General features: G+C 42.1%; 3 long non-coding RNA genes across 3 annotated transcripts; 2 read left to right on the top strand and 1 right to left on the bottom strand.

Moving 5' to 3' along the window:
- Positions 1–8,999: 8,999 nt before the first annotated feature.
- LOC134470091 (uncharacterized) lies at positions 9,000–12,716 on the bottom strand. The gene is made up of 5 exons (XR_010039147.1): positions 12,617–12,716; positions 11,672–11,759; positions 11,054–11,134; positions 10,642–10,719; positions 9,000–10,403 (listed from the first exon to the last, which is right to left on the bottom strand). It is a non-coding gene; the product is annotated as an uncharacterized LOC134470091 (long non-coding RNA).
- Positions 12,717–15,221: 2,505 nt separating this feature from the next.
- Positions 15,222–17,301, top strand: LOC134470090 (uncharacterized). The gene is made up of 4 exons (XR_010039146.1): positions 15,222–15,677; positions 16,091–16,162; positions 16,831–16,882; positions 17,191–17,301. It is a non-coding gene; the product is annotated as an uncharacterized LOC134470090 (long non-coding RNA).
- Positions 17,302–17,336: 35 nt separating this feature from the next.
- LOC134470089 (uncharacterized) lies at positions 17,337–19,409 on the top strand. Its single transcript, XR_010039145.1, has 3 exons — positions 17,337–17,431; positions 18,415–18,473; positions 19,339–19,409. It is a non-coding gene; the product is annotated as an uncharacterized LOC134470089 (long non-coding RNA).
- The last annotated feature ends 4,717 nt before the right edge of the window (positions 19,410–24,126 follow it).

Raw genomic sequence — 24,126 nt, 5'->3', positions numbered from 1 at the left:
CACTACTAGACTGCTTGCGGGAGTTTTTCTGAAGTAATACGGTGTCCACTAGGTGGCTACCACTCCGGTGATGCGGTGACCGTATTGCCCAGTGTGCAGGGGGCTTAAGAATATCATCAATATACCTACAGTATAGCTGTATGTCATCTTTAAAAATATTTTTTTCACCGTCAAATACATACTCAGATTCCCAAAGTCCCAAGAAAAGACATGCATACTCTGGGGTGACAGATGCTCCCATGCTGGTGCCTTTAAACTGTCTGTACAACACATCCTGGAATAAAAACACATTGTTATGCAGTACCCAACTTGTTAGATCTAAAATGAAACTGGATGGAGGTGTCGTCTCTTTTCTGTCGGAAAGGTAATGGTTCACTGTTCTTGAGGGCCAAAACATACCAAGGCGGAACGGAACAGTCGCAGGACGAACGCGGTCTTTCTGCTTAGTTTCGGCCGGCGTGTTTTTCTCTGCCTTTCACACTGACAGCGTCGGCGTGTGCGGCCAGTCCTATTCAAAACCCTCCCCACAGCCAAAGCTAGCATGCTACTCTGCCATTCATTTGAATGAGACACCGCCTGTCGCCGGCGTGAAAAATACGCTCGAGTTCTATTTTCCAAATGCAGCGCGGCGCGGAGCCGGTTCCCGCGCCGCTGACACTCGACTACCGCCGGTTGGTGTGTAAGGACAGATATGTTTCAATGTATTTTCACCGACGCCGGTAAAAAACGGGACCATTCCGCGACGCTTTACCGCCCTGGTGTGTAAGACCCCTAACCCATCAGCATGATCAATATTAGTATATAGAGATTAAACATCCATTGTCACCAAAAAGTCCCAAGTTACAGTATATCTCCAAGGTTACTTATTTTATTCAGTACATGAGTAGTGTCTCTGACATATGAGGGTAATTTCTGCACATATGGTTTCAGAAAGTGATCAATGAACTGGGAAGCTGGTTCCGTAATGCTTCCGTTCGCTGCCACTATAGGTCTGCCAGGTGGACTGTCCTTAGGTTCCTTATGGACTTTTGGCAACATATAAAACGTAGGCAATACAGCGTGCTCACAGTGCATAAAGGCATATTCTTTTACAGTAATCCAACCGGCAACTTTAGCTCTAGTTAGTAATGCATCAAGGTCTTTTTCCATAGTTGGTAGGGGGTTGCCGGAGAGTTCAGTGTAGTACTCCGCGTTCCGTAGTTGGCGTTGCGCTTCTTTTAAATATTTATCATAATGCCATACGACCACGCCCAAATGGCGCCTTAAAGGGGTATGCCACTATTTTGGGGCTTAATACAGTTAAAATCATTGGCCAGGGTTTATAAAGGTGGTAAAGTGTCTTATTGTTCATGTGAAATGTTGTCTTGCTTTAAGACAAGTTAAAAGAGGGAGTATGTAGCTAAGCTAGTGAAAGTCAATGCATCCATGTAGCATGCATCCTTGTCGACCTGTGGAGTTGCCTGAAACTGGCCCTAGTGCCACCACGTTCTAAATGGAAAGACTTTAGTCTTCCTACTTCAAGAGCACCTACAGTTTGGACTGGAGTCTACAGAGTTGGAGAACAAGAGCGCTCAGAAATCCTTCTTCTTCTATGTTGTATTTGTATTTGACATGCCGTTATAAACACACTTGACCATGGTCTGACATTTTTGAATTAAGCAGATTTCAGTAAAGGTTACACAACTGTAATCTGGTTCTCATGCAATGGTTGTTACCAACCATCTGGAACATTCTCAATCGCTTAGCTCTGGAAAGGCCCAGGCAAATATTGTCTGAGAGAAAGATATGTTAAAACCCACCCATCCAATGCAAAGGAATGTGCTCAAAATTCAGTCTCCTAAGGGGGCGTTGTCCCTCCTTCTTCTTCTCTTTTCGTGGTGTTTGCACAAGACGTGCACTACCGCCATCTACAGCGCTAAGGGGACTCCATTTATTCTCAACCTCAAGACTCCGAAGGTCTCCTAAAGGGGCGTTCACCCAACGTTAAGTGGATACCGGAAAAGCACCCGCCTGATTTAGCTCTCTCTTATATGATTCTCTGGCGCAGGTGTGTTCAAAACAGCTTTAACCTCATTGGAGAATTCACATGGCTTTTTATGAATCACGTACTACTCAACCACTGACTTGTATATACCCCGCCCCGCGATCCCGTCCCGCGATTCTGATTGGACAGGCTATGATATATCTGATTCCGTTCGGGCTCGTCCAAGATTTCCAGACCCTCGTACAAGCTCACAAAGTTTAACAAAGTTGCACAACGCATGCAGGGTCTGTGTGAGAGCCAGGCTAACACAACTGGTCATGTAAGAGATGTGTTAATCAGGGTCCGTTGTTCTGTGTGTGATGTCATTTCGTGTGACATTTTGACAGAAATAAACAAAATAGCTCTTGAAATGTTAGTTATGCCTCTTGACAATTTAGGAACAGAAGTGTTATTTCCAAATGTGCACAACTTTACACCTTTTGAAAAGGGCACTAGGTAGGATGATGTCATTTGTGCGGCGCCCGTGGCATTCCTGTCTCAAAATCTACACCGTAATGAAAAAATGCTGTTCTAATAAACTCGCTGTGAGACCGTTTTTCATCACGGAATGCCAGCAGTTGATACAGATCTGCATACGGCATGTAAAGCGATGTTTCATATAAAAAGTGTTTCCCACGACACTCTTTCAGTCCGACGTTGTCAAAAGTTGCATTTGGGGTTTTCTGACAGCGGACCGTGGAAGTGGCCGCAAGAGCCATCGTTCACTTACAAATGACTCGCATAAGCATCGCCTGACTCGGGACTGTGATTAATGAAACTTTTAATCCTGCCTGGAGCCCCTTCAAGTACCACATATCAAGGTCTCATTCAAACGCCCCTAAAACCCAGGAGAAGAGGACATACTGTATTCTTGCTATTTGTGTGAGTTCAGTGAAGTCTGCACACAGCAAGCTTTTTCACATCTTGGACACCATTTAAAAAAAACAAGATACTGTTTCTTGTCCCTTTTCAAAATGCAGCTTTAAAACAAATAACTTGAAGACTTTCAGTGCACACAGAAGTAGGCACACAGGCATAGAACTGACATAGCATGCTGTGATCGAGCACACAATGTAAATGGACCAGCTGAAGAAGACTATTTAGATGTGGAGACTCTTGAACACAGGGTGGCAAGTTTTTTTTTAATTGCATGCAGACGGAATTGCAAGACAGTAAATGGGCTGTGCAAGAAAATCAGTGAAGAATTCAACAAACTACTACATTTTTCTAAACCACACTGGGCCTCATTTATAAAACCTTTGTGGAAGAAATGTGACAAAAGATGGCGCACGCACGAATCTCAGTGCTTCCGCAAGAAAATATTCAGATTTATAAAGCATGGCGCACGCTCATTCTACGCCGATTTCCCTTTAGAAATCCCAACCGACTCTGAAGTTGCGGCACACATACGTAGCTGTGGACACACCCATAATTAACCATGAATATTCAGTAAAACGCCCCAAATGAATATGTGGACGGCGTGCGGAAAGCAGACAAAATTTTTACCACATGTGGTGCAAACAGTTTTATTAGATACAGAACGTTGGACAATGTTGAGCAGTTCAGTTTGGGAAGTCATACAAAAACCAAAATCCCTCGAATTTTAGTGTTCACAAAGGTCACGCTATACCAGAGGTTTTAAAAAAAAGGATGGCATGGACACATGAACCTGCAAGGTCATGGATGTAGTGTTAATTAAGTTGTTGTGCACAAGGGAGGGGGGGGGGGTAGCTGCGTCAAGGAAACATCTCAGTATGTCCCCATGTGAAATTCATAGTAATGGTGGGGTGACGTCCGCGCCAATGTCTTATCCTGTGCGTATCGCTCGGTGCGTAATTCCAAGAGCAGTATAATGAAAAGGAAGAAAGGAGTCGCACACTGGAGCTGAATGTAAAATCAAAAACTGTATTAAACAAAGCCGAAAACAGTAAAAATTTTACTTTTTTCGGCTTTGTTCAATACAGTTTTTGATTTTGCATTCAGCTCCAGTGTGCGACTCCTTTCTTCCCATGTGAAATTCACCTGTTAAAAAATATTGTCCGTCTCATCGCACCTCAACTGTCGACCGAAACATTGATCTACACATACACAGACAGCTTGACATCTGGACATTTGCTGTTCCGTATTTATGTAATTAATGTGCGTATTATAAATGCATTATCAGTCTATAAGGCCAGCTGTCTTAGAAATGCACACCTCTGCTTCTTTGCTGACGAACTGCATGAAAAAGAAATTCATTGCAACAGGAGAAACGAAGCTGTCCATCAGTATGACACTTGGCTGTATGCTTGTCTATATGCCGAATGGCTGAGAAAATTAAACATTATTTTTCTATTAGTACAGGTGCACTCGGGAGTCGAGCAGATGATTCTGCAACTGGCTTAAATGTTGACGTAATTCCTTGCCGAGTCGGAATGCGCAAACGATTATAGAAAAGGTCAGGGAAAGACCTTTAGTAGAGTAGAGTAGAGTACTTTCATTAATCCCGAAGGAAATTAAGGTGTCTGTCAGCTTACATAAATACACAAATACAAAACATACACAAAGACATTATACACATAATTGAACATTACAGTAAAAGTATACCGGTATCTTGAGTACTACCGCCACACATTATCTCACATATACACATGCTCCACACACACACACGCACACACACACACACACATTGTCTCTTTCTGTGTGGTGTTCAAGAGCTGGATGGTCCTGGGGACAAAAGACTTCCGTAGTCTGTCTATCCGGCAGGAGAAGTCCCGGAGTCTGTAGCTGAACAGGCTCCTCTGGTTGGCCAGAAACGGGTGCAGGGGGTGTCTCTCATTTTCAAGTATTGAGTCCAATCTGCTAAGTGTCCTTTTTTCGGCTGTAGTAGTGAGATCCTCCAGTTCCATGCCCACCACAGACCTAGCTTTCCTCACCAGCCTGTCAAGGCGTACAGCGTCCCTCTTCCTAATGCTACCTCCCCAACAGGCAATAGCATAGGTTAGGACACTTGCCATGACAGACTGGTAAAACATCAGTAGGAGCCTGTTGCAGACATTGAAGGATCTAAACTTCCATAGGAAGTAGAGCCTGCTCTGCCCTTTCTTGTAGAGAGTATCTGAATTAGCAGCCCAGTCCAGTTTGTTGTCCAGGTCTGTCTCTCCCTCGATAGAGACAGGCACCAGTGGTGGGGTAGTCCTCCTGAAGTCAACCACCATCTCCTTTGTTTTGGTGGCATTCAGCTGCAGCTGATTGTACCGGCACCATCTGACAAAGTTCTCCACCAGTTCCTTGTACTCTCCTTCCTGTTCATCCTTGATGCATGCCACAATAGCAGTGTCATCAGAGAACTTCTGCATGTGACAGGTCTGTGTGTTGTCGCTGAAGTCAGAGGTGTACAGGGTGAACGACACGGGGGAAAGCACCCTTCCTTGTGGCGCCCCCGTGTTACTGACAACAGTCTGGGATGTATGGTCACCAAGCCTGACAAACTAGGGCCTCCCAGTGAGGTAGTCAGTTTTCCATGTCACCAGTCCTGTTCCCACTCCCATTCGCAGCAGTTTGTCCTTCAGCATGAGTGGCTGGATGGTGTTGAAGGCACTAGAGAAATCAAAGAACATGATTCTCACAGCCCTGTCTCTCTTGTCCAGGTGAGAATGCATCCTGCATTGCAGATACTTTAGATAGACCATATAACAATACCATTGACACCTTCATACACACGCTAAAGTGATGTCTACACAAACGTCAATTAAAACAGGCCTGCAAACACAGATTTCCCCCTTGAAAAATGACCACACTTCGGTGATACATGCTGAAATGGTGAGTGATAAACAAAATGTAGGGTATTTCCAAATGTAATGTACACTAAATGTAAAATGTGAAGCATACTCATGAACGGCCATCCGGGTACTTTGCTGTTAAATTTGCGTTACACCCCTTTATGGGTGAAAACAAACCGAATGTCTCATTGACTTACATGCTACGTCGGCTAGCCTAAATGAACACAATCCATGCTTCAGCCAGTGTTCTGCATATGTGCCGGCAATCTTGGCTCTCATAGTTTAGCAGGGTTTCAGGAATTGTTCCATGTTGATAAGTTCTGCAGATACTGCTGCATTAGCCGAATTGAAATTGCAAATGTTGAGCCAAGGGACTTTCCACTAAGAACTGAACCTCAGCATGACTTACTTGTGGAAGAGTTCAAATTCAGTGATGACCGATCTAAAGTATAAATGGGGTTAAATCACCCTGTGATTTAAGTACATTGCAATACTTCCACCCAGTGACTGCATTTCTGTCAGATCTACGATTTATTTGAGGGTGTTGTCCCAGTGGAACTGTGTATGTTAGTGGTGCGCGGGTGGGTGTTATTTTAACACCCGCTCCGCCCCGCCCCAACCCAATAAATATTTCATAACCGCCCCGCCCGGCCCGCGAGGGATTCCAAAGCAACACGCCCGACCCGCCCAATATGACCCGCAAAAAATAAAAATGATAACAAATTAAATTAAAAAAAAAACGTGCTGTACAGATGGCTAATATTTTAATCCAACCTAAACTAGAAGGGTTTCCACTTCACACATAGGTCGCGTTAACCGACAAATGTCCGTCATTGAAGGATGTTTTTGAAGGATGATGGGAAATTCTGAAGCTTGTCCGTCATTTTGACAGATTATATTGAGGGAGGGTGTTAATACATAAACCACAAGTGTAAGTACACCTCTATCAAGAGCAAATATGCATTTCAATTATGCATAATTATCTTCAGCGCAAATCATTTCTGGCTGATCATTCGCCTTTCTCCCTCTCTCCCTGCTTGTCATGACAGCTGCTGGGCTGTGCGGCTGGCTGCACCAGAGCGCGCGTCTCTGCACTTACTCCAAATAATGAATTAAAATAAGATGTTGCCACTTGACACACGTGTGTGACTTCGATTAATTTAAGGTTTGGAACTATTTGTAGACATAGACCTACTACATTTACCGACTATCTGATTGTATGCCAATGACGAAGTTGTCCCTCTATCGCTCTTCAGCATTGTTTCATATCGATAGCCTCAGACGTTGCTTGATTCCTCGTTGGAAACATTAAAAAATATGCGAATAGCATGGTTGTTAGCCAGAACCTTCACTCAAACCAGACAGAACTAGATGCATTTTAGGAGGTCCAGTGGATATGCATGCTTAAGATAATGCCCCCTGACTCTGCCGAACTGAGCGCGCGCTCGATTGAAGCTTGACAGTAAAGCAAAGCACCGACAACATCGCGCTAATTGCCAACATCGAAAGAAGGGATAAAACCTAACTGTGAACTCTCCAAAAACAATCCTCCAAATCACGTCCTTGTTATATTCCTCGAGACTGGAGTGTAACTAACTCTATAGTGCTTCATTTGGCATATCCAAGCTGTGCGCCTGTACAAGCTCTTATGCCAGTTGCATAAAGCCCTTCCGAGACCAAATTAAATGTGCACAAATCCACGCAGCAGAATAGCCTACTACAAGTCATGCACTAATTTAAATTTTGCATGGAGTTGCGTCGTGCCTTTTAGGAAAGATGACATTAAGAATTGCCCTGCCGAAGCGGGTGGGAGACTTACGCACTGGGCAGGTGTTATGAATGTCTGTAACTGATAACCTGTTTTGTCCTTCATGCCTATGTGTACAGTGCCTCACAACTAAAACACATGACATAGTCTGCAATGGTGTCACAGGACCCCTTGTCCAAAATATAGGCCTATCCCACCACATCTTGCTCTTTCGGGCGGCTTGGTAGCCTACAGTAGCCTACAACCATTTGCATCGCGTTTTCTCATGTTTTCTATTCCTTCGGAGCACAGAGAAGTTTGGTGATGGAAACACACGCTATGGAGAGCGTGCATAAACAACTATTCGAAACATCAGCCGAAAAAATATTAGTTTTAAATGGTATTTTGCAGAATATAGCCTACAGTCGGTCCCCCTACAATGCACACCCTTTACCGAGGTAATGCCACGTCATCCACCTCGGTACGTACCGGGCCTAGCTGCAGTGTACCCAAACAACCGCCGGGTGGCACTTGGGAGCGCTTGGAATGTTTTAGACGATGCTGACGGCATATTAATATATGCTCATATTCACCAGCACGCACCGATTCAGCGGATAACAACATGCCTATAAATTGTGTGAGAACACCTCCAGGAAGTAGGAAGAGTCATAAAAAGAATAGCCTAAATAATGTAATGAATTTTCTTTTTTTTTTTAAATGATGATCGGATGAATTGCATTAATGTGCAAGCTCTGACAAAATGTAAATTGAGTGTAGCCAGAAGCCATACTGATTATCGCATCGCAAGATTTGAAACGTCTAATATTGCAACTTCAGACTTGTTGTCTGGATGTGGATACTTTTTCGTTTGGTAAAAATTACTGAGTGCAATACACCTCACCGCAGTAACCTAACAGCGCTTCGTTTGAGCGTGTAAGCGTTGGCTATTTATCTCACATCGCCAACAGCTGGGGCGATAACCTAACCTACACTTCCCTAATGAATTTAATGTTGTCACATTGGCAAAAATTAGCAAGCGACTGATATTGCTGTTTTCGTGCTCAAATTAAGTGTAACCAACTGTCGGGTTATGTGTCGCAGGTGAGAAAGTGCGCATTTTTCCAGCGACACCTCTCCCCAGATAGCAAAAATGTTCTGGGCTTTTTATGGCCCAGAAACCTTGGTTCATCCTGGAAATATGCCGCAATATGTAGGGGTTACTCCCGGGCCTAAAACGGCCCACAAGATTTTGCCGGAATCATGCCAGAAAGCAGCCAGTAGAATGCCAAGAACGTTCGACAGAGTGCCGGCACCTTACCAGATGTTTGCCAGAAGACCCAGAAATGGCCCATGAGCCTACCACAAGATTGCCAGAACCCTACCGATTAAAACCCATAAATATGCCGGAATGTATTTAACCTTCCCAATAATAATAATAATAATAATAAAGAATAAAACCCACAAAAAATCATGCAAATTGGCCATTTATTATCTTTAGTAGGCTACAACATTCATCCATTCAATAGATTTTGGAAATTGAAAATGTATGACATTTTAAACAAGAAAACAAAATGATCAAAATGCATTTTTTTAAAAACTCACAGCCTTTCTTAAAATATCCCTTCATGTTTTAAATGGCATTTTCCAAAAAACAAACCAGAAGATAAACACGTTTCTTAACATATCCATTTGAGTTATTAAAAAAAAACGTTCAGAAAATAAACAAAATAATAAACATTAAACATTGTAACGCATAAACCTTTAAGATATCGGTGAGAAAAACGCACAAGACCTTGCAGTCGTACATTGTATTTTCTTCTGTGAACATGTATTAATCATGTACAAACATGTAAAATACATACAATCAGGGTGCGGTTTGTAGGGAGATTGTCCCCTCTTCTGGTTTGGATATTGTCACTTTTTCCACATGATTTTAATCATAGTTTAATGTAACTCCATTGATATTGTTGACATCTGAAACACATCCCCCTTTCTGGTTTTCTGACAAATCGCACCCGGCATACAATATAAAAAGTTGAGTACTTTCCTGAGACATTCTGCAGTCAGGGAGCTCCTGAGACATTTGACCCACAGGTACCAAACATACCTTTTAAGGTGACATCTTTGTCATGATGTGTTAATTCAGCACTGTGGCATAAATCATCTCAATTACAAAATACATCAAAGTGAAGCGAATGGGTATACAAGAGTCTGACTATCAACATTTTAAAATATCTTCCCACAACAAAGTTCCTCCAAATTGACAAAGGTGTTCCTCCAAAAAATGGATGCAGTCAAGCCACCGATGCAGCCTTTTCGATCTTGGCTACTTTGAGCATGTGTGTGTGTCTGACCTAGTTCACAGTCCAGTGTGTTTGTGTGTGTACCGTAGCATGCATGCGTGCAGGTATTTGTTGCTGCTTGGGATGCCATTGTGGTTCGGATGAAGGTACACCACACCTGGGGAGAAAGTCAATGCTGAAGGACAGGACTCGCGTAGGTGGGGCACCATGGTGGAATCATTGCCGTGTGTATCGATTCAGATTATTTGCCAACATCACCAGACTCATCTTGTTTGAGAGTCTGTGTATGTGTGTGCACGTGCGCCTGTGTCTATGTGCATGTTTATATGCTGGTGTGTGTGTGTGTGTGTGTGTGTGTGTGTGTGTGTGTGTGTGTGTGTGTGTGTGTGTGTGTGTGTGTGTGTGTGTGTGTGTGTGTGTGCTGGGCATAAAAAAGGGCAAATGTCTGACATTCCGTTCTTGGTCTGTGCTTCTCTTCCTCACCCCATCTCAGTCTGCTGCCAGGTACAGCCACCTCTACGTACGATTTCCCACCTCCTAGTGGGTGGCCTGGATGCATCTCTCTATTTCTCCAAAAAGTAAAGATACAAAAATGGCATTGAATCAGCAAATTTCAATGATCATTTCACCTGCAACAACATTCTTGAACTCTTATCCCTGGAACGATACATTGAGATTTGATACAGTTCATTTTTTCATGGGACAACAATTAATACATTTCACTTTGACACATTGAATAGTAGCCAGCGTACAACAATATAACTACTTAAATTCAACTTCAGAATGCATCCATGTAAATCAACTTACTGCTTGAGGATGTCTGTCTGGCCCCATGACGAAAGTCCCCCTTTTGGTCGCTGGCTGGAACGTGGCACATGGACTGACCTGTAACGAGAGTGAGATAGTCAAATGTTTAAGTCCTGTTCTACATATACACAGGGTTAAAAAGTTCAGTATTATGCAAATTATATTATTTCACTGACATACCTAAATAATCAAGAAAAACTAAACAAAAAATTGGCATAAGTTTGTTTGTAGCCAATGATACCTCCTTGTTTGTAGCACATACACACTCAGAAAGATGGGCGGGCGGGCACGCGCACACACACATTTGATTTTTTATGGACCTACCTTATACAAGATTGGTAATCAAATGCTTGTGCTCTATTTAAAGACAATTCACATGATTTCCTTTATTTGATGTAGAAGATCAACTTACTGTTTGAGGATCTCTGTTGATCCATGTCACTGGAAATTTCTCTCGGGCCCCTGGCCTGAAGACGTGGGCTCATGGACTGACCTGTGACAAGAGCAATAGTCAAATGTTTGGGTCATTCTAGGTATAGGGGTCTGTTAAGTCCAGGCAGGATTCACTTCCACTGTACAGTCTGCTCCTACAGTTTTACACTGGGTTGTTAATTAACTTTTTTCTCCACCAGCCAAAATGGAAAGAATTTTACTATTAAAACACACACTTAATAATGACTCAAAGTGGCTAGTAAGTTGGTCTTTTCTACATATGCTAAAAAAAATTCAACTGTTCACTAGGAATGCTGATTATGGAGGAGTGCTGTTTCACTTTTTTTCTCATAAGCAGGTGCATTTTGGCTCAAGGAAATAAAGTTGCTCAAAATTATGGTCAGACTTAGCTCCAGTGACTGTTGATAAGGCCTGCCAAAGATTCCAAGGCACACTGATGGTGAATTTAAAAAGCCTTTAATTAAACCCTTTAAGACCTTATCACTAGCTGGAGCTAATTCTGACCATAATGTTAAGTCCTTTTTATACATACAATAGACACCTTTATTGCATCATTTTCTTATGTAAATCAACTTACTGCTTGAGGATCGCCGTATTTCCTCATGCTGTAGAGCCTCCTCTTTGGTCCCTGTCCCTCACCCGTGTTAGTGAGCTGATGGACTCTCCTGTGACAAGAGTACATGGACTATTTTATTGCAAATCTGATATTTCTGTTAATCACATTACCTCGTGCATGTGTAATAATAAGGGCAGCAGCTACTTTGTGTCCTCAAAGATATATCATTCACGTATGTCACAAACTGCCCTCTTTCGTCTGATAACGACCTAAGAAACTGGTGGCTATATTGCATAAAGCGATGTGGACTCGAGAATAGCACTAGAACTAGAGCTCAGGGTAAAGCAATAAGCTTAATCCGTGACCTGACATTAGCCATCATGTTCTCAACGAAGTGGGTGGCACCTGACCCTACGATAACTGGCATGGTTGGAGCATTGCCCAAATCATCAATATCGCCTATTCTGAAAAAAATAATTTCTGAATCCAAACCTCAGCAGGCATCTGAAACCTAGTCAAACGGGCTGTCCTAAGCCCGTACGATATGTTATGACCAAAGGCCATGATAGTACACCAACGATAAATTGAGAATAAAATACGGTAGTCTTGGCATATCAGTCATCTAGCTCTAAACACTGACGTTTGCCGAATGTCCAAAAAGGATTAGCGACCATCTATGCTAGCAAGGGTCGCTAGCTTGTCCTCCAAACCAGTTAAAAGCCATGACATGACATAACATGAATTAATACGTACTGAAACGCCTGTCAAGAGACCTAATGGCACTTAGTCATGAACAAACATCTGAAATACCGTAGGCTAGATGTTAGCTATCTCCAAAGGAAAATTACCTCAAGAAATGTTGCCTCAGCTTGTAGCACAGGTAAACACAACAAAGAACAATGTAAGTGAGTAGGCCTACAGTATAGTCTAGTTATTAGGTAAAAGTATAACAATCGTTTTACTTACCTCAATGCAAATTATTTACACAGCACAATATCCTAGTTCAGTAGTAGATCGAGTCCAGGTTCGTTACTAGACTACTGTACTGTCCCGCCGAAAAGTTTCCAAGGATGAAGTCGGTCTCACCTCACCTAAATGAGCATGCGTGTCAACCGTCTCCGTAGGGCAGGGCCGCTGTCATCTTTGCCTTGGGCCCTAGGTTTTAAAACTGGTGACAGTAGGCTTGATTCCATAGGCAGTCCAAATGACACTCACTTCCATAATTAAGTAGGCTACGCAGGTAATCGCTGCACTTATTCCACGTGATTTACAACACTGCACTCGCTAGTCTAGGTTAAACGTTAGGGGTGAAGTTGCTCAGCACTCGCACACGGCACGGCTCACTGCAATGTGTGCTGCGATTCAAGGCCAGCGGTGTTAAAAGTGAGTCCAAGTACAACTGGGTTTGGAGAGAGAGAGAGAGGGGGGGGGGAATATATGCTGGGAAATATAGGCCTATGCAATGTAATCTCATAATCATGGAGTTCCTCATGCGATTTCATCTGGGTCAGTCAGAAATGCCTTGCGCACCGGGAAGTGTGTTTTTTCAAACAAGAAAACTGGTTCATCATATGCATGGCTTAAACTGACTTTAATGTTTGCCAACGTGCTATAGTTTTCCTCTCATAATAGCACCTGGCGACTGTGACCACAGTTAGATGACCTCGCGCGCGTAAACCCATTAAAATATAGCCTAGCCTTCTGTGGCTATTCAGAGCAATATGAACCAATCAGGTCGGCGTTGCTATTAAGCAAAATACATCCCTGATGTCTACTTAACTAAAATAAGATGCATTTGTCTAATATTTGGAGACATCGCCTTGCTCTTTCTGCGGGGAATTAAGCGCCTCTCTCCCTCTCCCTCTCTCGCCCACACACACACACACACACAGTTTGGAGAGGACGCATTTAAACTGTAACAGTTTAGGCAGTAGGGGAGAGCAGGGACTCATGAAACTCGGGACGAATGAAACACTGCGATTTACTCGAAAACTTTAACATATCCGAAAGTATGAAAAGTCAAAGTTGTCAGGTTTACAGGCAAAAGGGATTTTAGTGTCAGTAGACACTGTCGGGACGAATGAAACACCCGTTTCATCCGTCCCTCTCGCCCATTGACTTAAAGCAGGATCAAAATAAAATGGGAGCACTTGAGATGACTATGTTCCAACTTGTCTTGAGCACCGTCGTAGCGCAACAAATCATTATCGTAAACATAGCCTAGATAATTGGAAATTACAAAAAATAGGCTACATTTTATAGGCTAGACTTTGGCTATAGGCTAAGCCGACTCCTCTACCTGTTTGAATTAGTGCAGCCTTACAGGGAGGACGTTAATTTGGCATAGGTCAACTGCAAGAGACTACTAATTTGTGACTTGACGTGATGTGTGAATAATTAGGCTACGATATGCAACAGGCATAGCCTATTTAGCCGCACTCAGTCATTCATTGGGTGAATGTCCCGACCCTGTGTGTCCGCGTGCATGCATGGGGTGGGGAAAAATACATCAAGCGTGCCATCACCACCCATCCCCCCGGACCCACGAAACCCACTGAAGATCCAAGCAATTGTAGTCTGTCAGTATTTTAGTGTGGGCCCAGGTAGTTGAATTCATGGCATGGCCTGGTTATCTCAATAGTGCCAAGAAGATGTTTGCCCTCAGGCTAGTGTGTTCATAAAGCGCATGTTCGATTTGCTGTAATAGGCTACGATCAGTAAGCCTCAACTTGTCTGTCGTGTCTTTTCCTTCTTTCGATATTTTGTAAAATAGGCCCACGTTAAAGCCTAAATACGATAATAGGCCTAAATAAGGCTAATAAAGTAAGCTAAATAAGTTAGGGCTAAATAAGTTAGGCCTAAATAAAGTTGTTTTAGCCTATGAACTCAGGCAATGCAGAAATTTGCGGAGGGATTTTGGATATCTTGGCCTATAGGCTACCGATGGCTTTATGAACTTCATGACTGGGCTACAAGATAGTCGGGTAAACATATTGACTTGTAGACCACCAACATCTGATGCTGAAGTGGGGGAGGGTGTTTTTTTTTTTCACTTCAAATGTTCCCCGACACACACACACACACACAAACACACACACACACACACACACACACACACAGAGATACGCGCTAATCGCTCTCTCTCTCTCTCTCCGTCTCTCCCTCTCTTTCTCATTGTTGCTATACGTGCATCTGGATAGGCATAGGCAGTGTGGTCACCCAGCACATTTTCATAGAAATGCTGTTTAATTCAGTTATTTGTGAACAGTCTCTGCGTTTCACTTTCGATGTTGCGTCACCGTGGACAAGTGTCTGCTCGAAAACTTAATGCAAAGCGGCTAAAATGTTCAGAACGTGTGGAACTTTTCAGAACATGAATGTTTGTCTGTGGGGGATGGGTGGGTTACAGCAGTGCAGTGCAGTGCACGGGACTGCACAGCCTTTTGTGACATGTCGTGGCGCGACAGGTTATCCAGCCTCCGAAGGAGTCATAGTCAACGTGATCTCGAATGAATTGCGTCTCATTTATCACGCAAACCAAAACCAAAATTGCGTCGATATAACGACGCATTCTCTTTTATGTCACACATGCGCAGTAGACAGCACTATCTTTTAAGGCCAGGAGGCTTTATTGATAGCCTATTTATAACAAAAACAAAACGTTATTCACGTTGCTTAACGTAACGACTCATTATAAATATGCTGTTAAGTCCCCACAAACTAATACTGAGCTCTTTTGGGCTGTTAAAATCAAGTTTTGATTTTAGCAAGTCTTTTTCTGTTTGATTGAATTAAAACGAACCCTGTAAACATTGACATAAATTTGTCCAGAGCGTGATTTGCGCACAACAACCTCTAGGCCTATAACGTTTTGAATAGTTTCAAATATTTCATTCATAAATCCCCAGACCCCCTCCCTCTGCTACTACACCAATGATGTCATTTTATTGCGACCACTCTCTGGATTGTGGATTTTACGGACTGCATTCCCATGTACTGGGTTTAGCTGGACCGTATTGGACTGGAGGTAAGTTAATTTAATTGATAAGGTGAATGTGCATTAACTGCTATATTTGAATGCATCTTCCAGGTCACATCATTGGTTTAGTCGCCAAACTTTTCTGACTGTCACAGTTGGTTTTACCAGCCAGCTGCTTCTAGCCTACTGTGTAGCCTAGCCTACCCATTATTGCTCGCGTGGCAAATTATTCTGTCCATAATTTTTTATACTGTTTGGTTTTACAAGCGGTATCTCGGCCTCATCAAGCAAGCAGAACTTTGAAAACGACGTCAGATGCGCCAAAGTTCTGCTAAAGAGAGTAAATAGCGCGATATGTACTCTGAAATCTCATTCTGAGCAGAGCACTTGCTTGACAGGTTCACTAATCTCTCTCTCTCTCTCTCTCTCTCTCTCTCTCTCTCTCTCCCCCCAACTTTCAGGTGACAGGATATTTTGTACCTGCTTCGGACTGGTTCTGTCATTAACCTACTGAGCTGGTGCTTCTGTCCCAGGTAGGCTACATGGGCAGTCATTTTGTGTGTGTAGGCTACAGGTTTGGTTAGGTGTTTCAAGTTCAAATTCCATTCTTTCTGTACATGCAGGTAAAATGTGTTTGAACTTACATTTGCATCTATACATGAAGTAGGCAGCCTAGAGCAGGAGGCGGGCGTCAGATCAGAGGGTTGCAGGTTAGAATCCCACTTTTCCACTCCCTATCTTGCTCCATGGCTGAGGTGCCCTTGAGCAAGGCACGTAACCTAACCCCACACTGCTCCAGGGACTGTAACCAATACTCTGTGCTTTGGACTAAAGCGTCAGCTAAAGTATAATGTCATAGTAATTAAAAAAAAAAAAAAAGTCCTATTGACCATGGCACCCAACCTAGCATTGCAGCCAAAACTGTGTCTACCTTGTTTCAAATGCTTCTCTGTATGAAATGGCCCATTTCCATTACATATTCTAATTCCCCCAACTCTATATCGAACTTCATTGGGTGGGGCTGTTTTATTTATTTTTTCATGTTTTTTTACATATGAATGAGATGCTGTGTGACTAAATAAGCTTACCATAATGTTTTTAGTACTGTTATTTGTGTTTTTTGTTGTTGTTTTGTTACAGTAGTAGTAGTAGTAGTCTTGTGATCATATGGTCATCATATGTTATGTCTGCATTTCCCTAGGCATCTCCATCGCATCGCTCCTAGGCATCTGAAAGTGTACCGTTGCGCACAGGTGTGTATGACTGGTATAACATTTACAGCAGCAGCACATAGCTGGTAAGAGAACAGAGTTAATGCTGGACAAAAACCCTCATCTGAAAAAAAGGCAAGGTGTGGAAAAACACATACACTGCCATTTGAGACAAGTGTCATATGAAGACACCTGAAAGAGTCAGTTATAGATCTGTAGTGCTCATGTTTATTTTGTTTGGTTGAGGGTGGGGATGGGTGGGGTATAGCACCTGTAAGACATGAAAACTACTTTCACCCCTGCTGTATACACACCATCTTTGTGGATTTTGCTTGTTCCCACCTACATAGATCATGCTGGTAACGAGTTATTCAAAGGGTCTACCAATCATGGCAAAAACAGAAATCCAGCTCCTCAGCCCAGGCAGTGCCAACAACCCAGCTGATCCAGGAGCTGCAGCGAGGGGTAGTGATAAACACTCCGGGCACCACCCCGACTGCCCTCTTCAACCATTCCCATGGAATTCATCCTGTCCAGCCTCCGTCAGATAATCCAGCCCTCCCCCTCCTACTTCCAGAGACTAATTTGCAGGTAAGCATACACAAACTGAACATTTTGTCATACTGGTCGGTCAGCTGTGGTCTTTCTATTTTGCACATCAAATTCATCCCATTTCACCCCCCAGAATCTCATCTTGTGATGTGGATCTACTGACTACACTGCTTATGTGCAGATTTTTTGGCATTCTCTAAACACACTACCCCACTATCCCATTCATACACTACCCAACAATAACTGTCTGGACCCTGCAACAACATACAACACATCATACATAGGTAGAAAAATGCTGAGGCACTAAACTCCTAAAGGTTACAATTTTTACATATGCCCTGAGGAAGGGACATAAGGATCGAAACACGTAGGCATTGTAGCCAAATAATAAAAGAAAAAAATGTTACCTTGAGTGCCTCAGTATTTGTCTACTTCGACCAAGTTTTAGAGGCCCTACACTGATGAGCATCCAAGGGAAAAAGTGAAGACCCAGATTACTCAAATGACCTGTTTGCGTTTGACATCATACTGTACATACCGGCTTGTTGATCCTGTCCCTCGTGGAAAGGACACACACACGCACACGCATACACACACACAGACAGCTCCTATGGAACCGCACCATGTGACTGCACCTTACCTGCACCTTACCTGCACTACCTCAGACCTCCACTACCAAGAACTGCTGGCCTCTGTAACATAAAATGCACCAATGCTGCTTGTTGTAATTATTTATTAATTAATTACTTTATTGTTACTAGTGTTACGTGTCCTGTCTTGCACTAATGTCAGACATACACAGAACTGACATTTACAGACTATGTCCTGACATGGCATAGAGTGAGAATTTCATTTTACTTGTATAACCTGTGCATATGAAGAAAATGACAATATAACTGACTTGACTCCACACACACACCACTAATTACTCGCTCCGCAAGATTAGTCATTAGAATGTTTGAGTTTCACAATACAGTACAGGCAGACAACTCTAATTTCATTGCATGTTACACTTTTCACAGATTCTAATGGGTATGTGCTAAGGAGATGATGAGTGAACACGCTGCCAGTTTGGTTGCAGGTATGTTTTACTTTATCTGTCGAAAAAGCATATTCTTTTCAAGTTGCGCTCCATTATCCTGCCTGTGATGTTTTTGAAGGCCATCACTTGGGGTCAATAGACAATCAAATATCTGTCAGTGGTAAAGTGTCTTACGTCCGTGTACTATGAAGGTGGATCACAGTAGAAGTAGTTAACCATATTTCTCAACCTAACCATATTATCTCCCCCACACACCGCACACATTGCTCAGTGCTGCTCCTGCAGAATGGACCATGCTAACCTCCCAGTTGTGTTTGTAGATCTCCACACAAATATCACCCCTCTACATTGTAAAGCTGAAAAGAATATGTCTACTTGACATCTTTTAACCCACCAAGTAGAGGAAGGTTAACTTAAGTACAGTTTAGTTGTTGTTTTGGTGTTGTGATTTTATCACATTATATTACATTACAATGCATTTAGCAGACACTTTATCCAAATGTGTATCCATGTGGATCAGAGTGTGGGGTGAACACAGAGGACAGCTGTATACAAGTAAACCATTGTAAAACTGAAGACCTACTGATCGTGTGTAAGCAGGATAAAGTAAGTGCATAGGGTTATGAATTACAGATTAGGAATGAATGCTTTGTTATGTAGGGGAGCTCTCTCAGACGAGATGAGTCTCCACAAACTGCTTGAAAGTTGAGAGGGATGAGTACACTAAAAAAATGTATAATTTCCCCCAAATGCAGCAACAAGTGGAAAGCCATTATAATGTCTGAATCTGTATTTAATTTGAGATTGTTATTTATATGTTTCTGTGTATATATCTCCTGCTTTAAAAAAAAAATGTATATATTTGTTTAAAATATATATCTCCTGTTTTTTATGTTGTTTCCAGTGTGTCACCGAATTCCGTAGATTCATCATCACTATGTGGGGTGGAAGCTGCACAGACTACAACAAGGCTTCTAGGACCCACTCCCCTCAAGCAAGACATTTAACACCTGCTTCACCTATGAAGGACTGATTATTGGCAGTGATACCACAACGCATACAAGCTGTTCAGCCTGCTGCCCTCCGGGTAGAGGTACAGGAGTATCTGCTTCCGCAACTCCAGACTCGCCAACATCTTCATCTACCAGACTGTCATGCCGAATCGTCCCTCCTCTCTCCCATCCCAGGATGCCGAATTATGACCAAGTGACTGAAGAACTGCCATACGTCTTCACTTGGTCATTGCATGACCAGAGGCTGTATGCAGACTCACAGTATAATTCTACACGATCCACTATAAGTCATATTTTATTTCAGGTGGTTTGAATAGCTGTGATACATTAATGATGCCTGCCAACGATTCTGAATTGTGTACAGTCTGTAATATTTCTTCTTCAAGGGACCAGTCAAGTCGATGTGACAGGTGATCTTTATACAAAACTTTGTCAAAGTTTACGTAATTAACACATCTGGTTGGTCCTTGTTTTGAATTTTGAATTGTCAATATACTACATGCCTTTATCAGGTTTGAGCTTGGAGTTGAGTATATGTTAAATGAATAGAATGTGTTTTTTTGCTAGTCTTCACATTAAACTTAGGCCGAACTGCTTTTACCTTTGGATCGTCTGCGGTTCCCTGTTGGCCCACTACCATCTGCACCGCATGGTGCGTGACACCAGACACTGGAGCAGCTGGGTCGCCACTCATCAACGCAGAGTGAAACAGTGCTTTGACCGCTCCCACAGGGTTAAAAGCCCCACACTTGATCCACTGGACTGATTGAGGATCTGCAGGCCTACCCGGGGCCACAAGCTCAAGTCATTCTGTTCTGCCCCACTGCAAGTGACTGAGCAGCTGGGTCCCGCCATTTTCCGCCGTGTTCGCAAGGTGCCGCCGCCTACTGCAACAGACCTGGAGGCGACCGGCTTGTACAAGGGCCCATCCAGGCCATCTCAGGGACTATGTACTCTGAGAATATGAATGATGTTCCTGGGTCTCCCCTGGGGAGGGGGGAAATGTTATGTCTGCTCTGTTGCCTGTGCTGATATTTCATATTTCCTGATGCTACTTGAAGACGACATAATAACATTTGTGCAGGGCATGCTGGGATGCGAGTTCAGTGAAATAAACGTCTGGTATGGCTAGACTTTGACAGCTCTGTTGTGTAGCGTATTGTTTACAGTTTTATTGTACATAACACTGAGGGGGCAAAATCTTAATTTCATGCAGCCCATGGGATCATTTCAAATGGTGGTATTACACAGTTGGCCCACATACACATTAATGTATGTTGTAACAAGACTTGAACATGAAATTTGGTTTGTCAGAGGAAATATGAGTGGGCCCAGGCCAATGAAACAGCTCATTCATATGTAACACAATATGAACTACTGTACCATGCATGATGATGGAGAAGAGTGTATGTAACCTTTTAAAACACTACCCCTGTAGACCTAAATTAGCTGTTACCAGAATGGCAATGGCCAAGTCGTTACATATTAGGTCTACTTAAAGGTGCGCTGTGTAGGAATGTTGGCCAGAGTATGCAAACTATGCTGCTCATTGAAAACAGTGCTGCCCATTGCCCAAATTAGATCTTTTCATGATTAATTACTAAATAATAGGCCTTAAGTGATATCTAATAGTATGGACCAAAGTGACAGTAAGTATTTGTGCAGCTAAAAATTCTATTTTTCTTGGACATTCAAAATAATGGCGGTCATAACAAAAAATAGCCTACTTTGAATTTCATGACGGTGGTAAGCTATTCAATAAAAAGGTTCTCCTAACATCTGTTAGGGGGCAGCAGAAGTATTAGTATTACTCTGGAAATAATACTAAAAAATATTACACACAAAACAATATTACACACAAACAAAATATTTAGTTTGGCCTAACTTTATTTCAGATTTGATGATTTGGCATTTTGTCTTAATACTCCTTGGCTTGGATCCTTCAAAACCCACTTGTAAATATGTATTTTGAGTTGTGCTTATAGTCCAGATGTGTGCCATTCTAAAATAATTTAAAAAAATAATAATAATAGTTTTGCGATGTCAAATCTGAGACCGATTTGGATATGCTGCCAGTTCGATTTTTTCCTGTAAAAATAGGTATGTTTTGCTTACACACATAACTTACATAGCCAAATTCAAAACCCACTTGAATATCCACATTTTAGTTTAATTGATAGGTGAACATACGCCTTGCAGAAATAATCCAGCATGATTTGACTCAATGTAGCCACTGGGGGGAACGTATATGCTCATTTTGGCAGCAAGCTATGACTTTTGGTAGCCTACTTTTATGTCCATACATCCTTAAAACTCTCTTTAACATCCACATATGCACTTGAATGGCAAGTTGATAGGAAATAATCCAAGATTTAGACACTTGATTCAATAGCCATGCGTGGGGCATCCTGAATTGCTTGGAAATACATAATTGTGCCAGCAAGCGACTAAGACTTTTGATACTTATAAGTAAATAAATGATTGAAAACCCACTTAAACATCCCCATATGTGCTTTGGATTGGACAAAGCCATGTGTGCTGTGGTGAAATAAACCAATTTTCAGGTATTTGAGTCAATGTAGCCACTGTGGGGCAAACTGGGATGCTTGGAAATGCATAAATTTTGGGTAGGAAACGGCTATGACGGTGGTAATTTTAAGTTAATAAATCATTTATTACCCACTTACACATCCCAATATGTACTTGAATTGACAAATGGATATGTGCTGAAATTATATTAACCATTTTTCAGGCATTTGACTAATAGTAGCCACTGTGGGGAAAGGGAAATGCTTGCCATGTGTAATTTTGGCATCCAACGGTTGTGCTTAAAAGTCAATAAATTGGTCAAAAAACATCAAAACATTCTTATTTTGACTTGTCTTGATGCAGAAATACATGATCTGCAAAAAAAAAAAAAATTACACCAAATTTCCATGCTCTGGCGATGCTTAGCCCACAGCCATCCTAAAAAGGTACCATTAAAAGAAGCGAAGGAGCCATTTACAGCTTGGTAGGCGTAACACCTTTTTTTTCATGGAATGTCAACATATGGCACATATTTTGATAGAGGCTATAGTGACAAACATATCTGTAAAATATTGGCCCTCTACCTGCTTGTATGTGACTGGGAGGCGGGGCCAAAAATCAAAAATGTGGAATTTCTAGGGGGCGCTATAGAGCCAGTGAACATGGAAGTTATAATTTAACTTATTTTTCCTATTCTGTGTGACACATAGATCTAACATACCAAATTGCAGGCTTCTACCTTTTATGTGTTGGCTGTAGACTGGGTCAAAAATGATGAGAAAAACTGACAAAAAATAGAATTTCTAGGGGCGCTATTGAGTCTGCAAATGTGTGTTGGCTGCATTTTGACTTCACTCACATGTTCAGTGTGACCTATATAAGTGACATATCCAATATGAAGTCTGTATGTACTTTTGAATTCCAAGGGGGTGGGGCCAAAGTTGTCAAAAAGAGAGAAAGTGCATGAAATTGTAGGGGGCGCTACAGAGTCTGTGGCTAGGAAATCTGTAATTTGACTTAACTTACTTATTCTGGGAGACACAAAGATGTTCTATGCCAAATTTTTAGATTTCCAGATTGTTGCATGTTGCCAGCAGATGGTGCCAAAAATGTCAAAAAAAAGAATTCCTAGGGGGCGCTATTGAGTTTAACAATGAGTAATCCACAATCAGACTCCAATCCCATGTTTTTCGTTACACACTGATGTTGCATACCAAATTTTGTCATCCTGCAATAAAAGGAAATTAGAAATGGGAACCCTAACCCTAATTATCACGAATTCCATAATGAATAGCCTGTAATAGAGTTATAGGGCAGTTATTGAAAACAAATATGAGCACGTGGAACATTATTTACTGTTAGGGATTACACAAATTGAAAATGATGAAACAAACCTGAAAAATGATGAAACCCCTGTTGGATATTAAGGATAAAATGTGGTGTATAAGTGGTGCTACAGAACCAGTGAGTGTGTAAATTGCAATTAGATTACACAGCATAATTCAGGAAACTATTGTAATGTCACATGCATGGCTTAAATCTTGGGTTCAAATAATACAATTCTTTAGAATACGGGCCATGCCTGGAAGAGTTAAATTGTATGGACATGTCAGAATGTCCTGGCAGCATATAATCAACATTCTACCAGCCTATAAAGTATCTGGAAATGGTGATAGAATCCTAGTGGTCTTGTAGTCTTGAAATATGTGTATCACTGGTGTACACAGGGGCACAACTACTAATTTCTGGGGGGGTATGCAAGAACTATTAGGTCCCCCCGCCCCCCCCCCCCCCCCCGCACCAAAAAAAACCCCATTATTTGGCGCCCTCCAATGCTCTCCCTTTGGTGCCCCCCTCTCTCTGGCGCCATTTCATGTGGCTGTATTTTTCTTATCATAAAAGGGATGCAACAGAGTGCAATTAGATTTCAGAAATGTTTTAGGTAACATTATTTTATGTCACATGCATAGTTTTAATCCGAGACCCAAGTAATATGTAATTCCATGAACTACATGCCATGATTGATTACAGTTGTTGTAAGCACACATCAGCATGTCATAGCTTACCACATTTTATGGGCCTAGAAGGTAGCTAGAAATGGTGAATGTAGTCTTTAAACATCATACGGAATGTACAAGACTGCATGATAT

This window comes from Engraulis encrasicolus, chromosome 19, assembly GCF_034702125.1.
Source record: "Engraulis encrasicolus isolate BLACKSEA-1 chromosome 19, IST_EnEncr_1.0, whole genome shotgun sequence".
Taxonomy (NCBI): Eukaryota; Metazoa; Chordata; class Actinopteri; order Clupeiformes; family Engraulidae; genus Engraulis; species Engraulis encrasicolus.
Note: the sequence above shows the minus strand (reverse complement) of the source record. Positions and strands in the feature narration are given on the sequence as shown.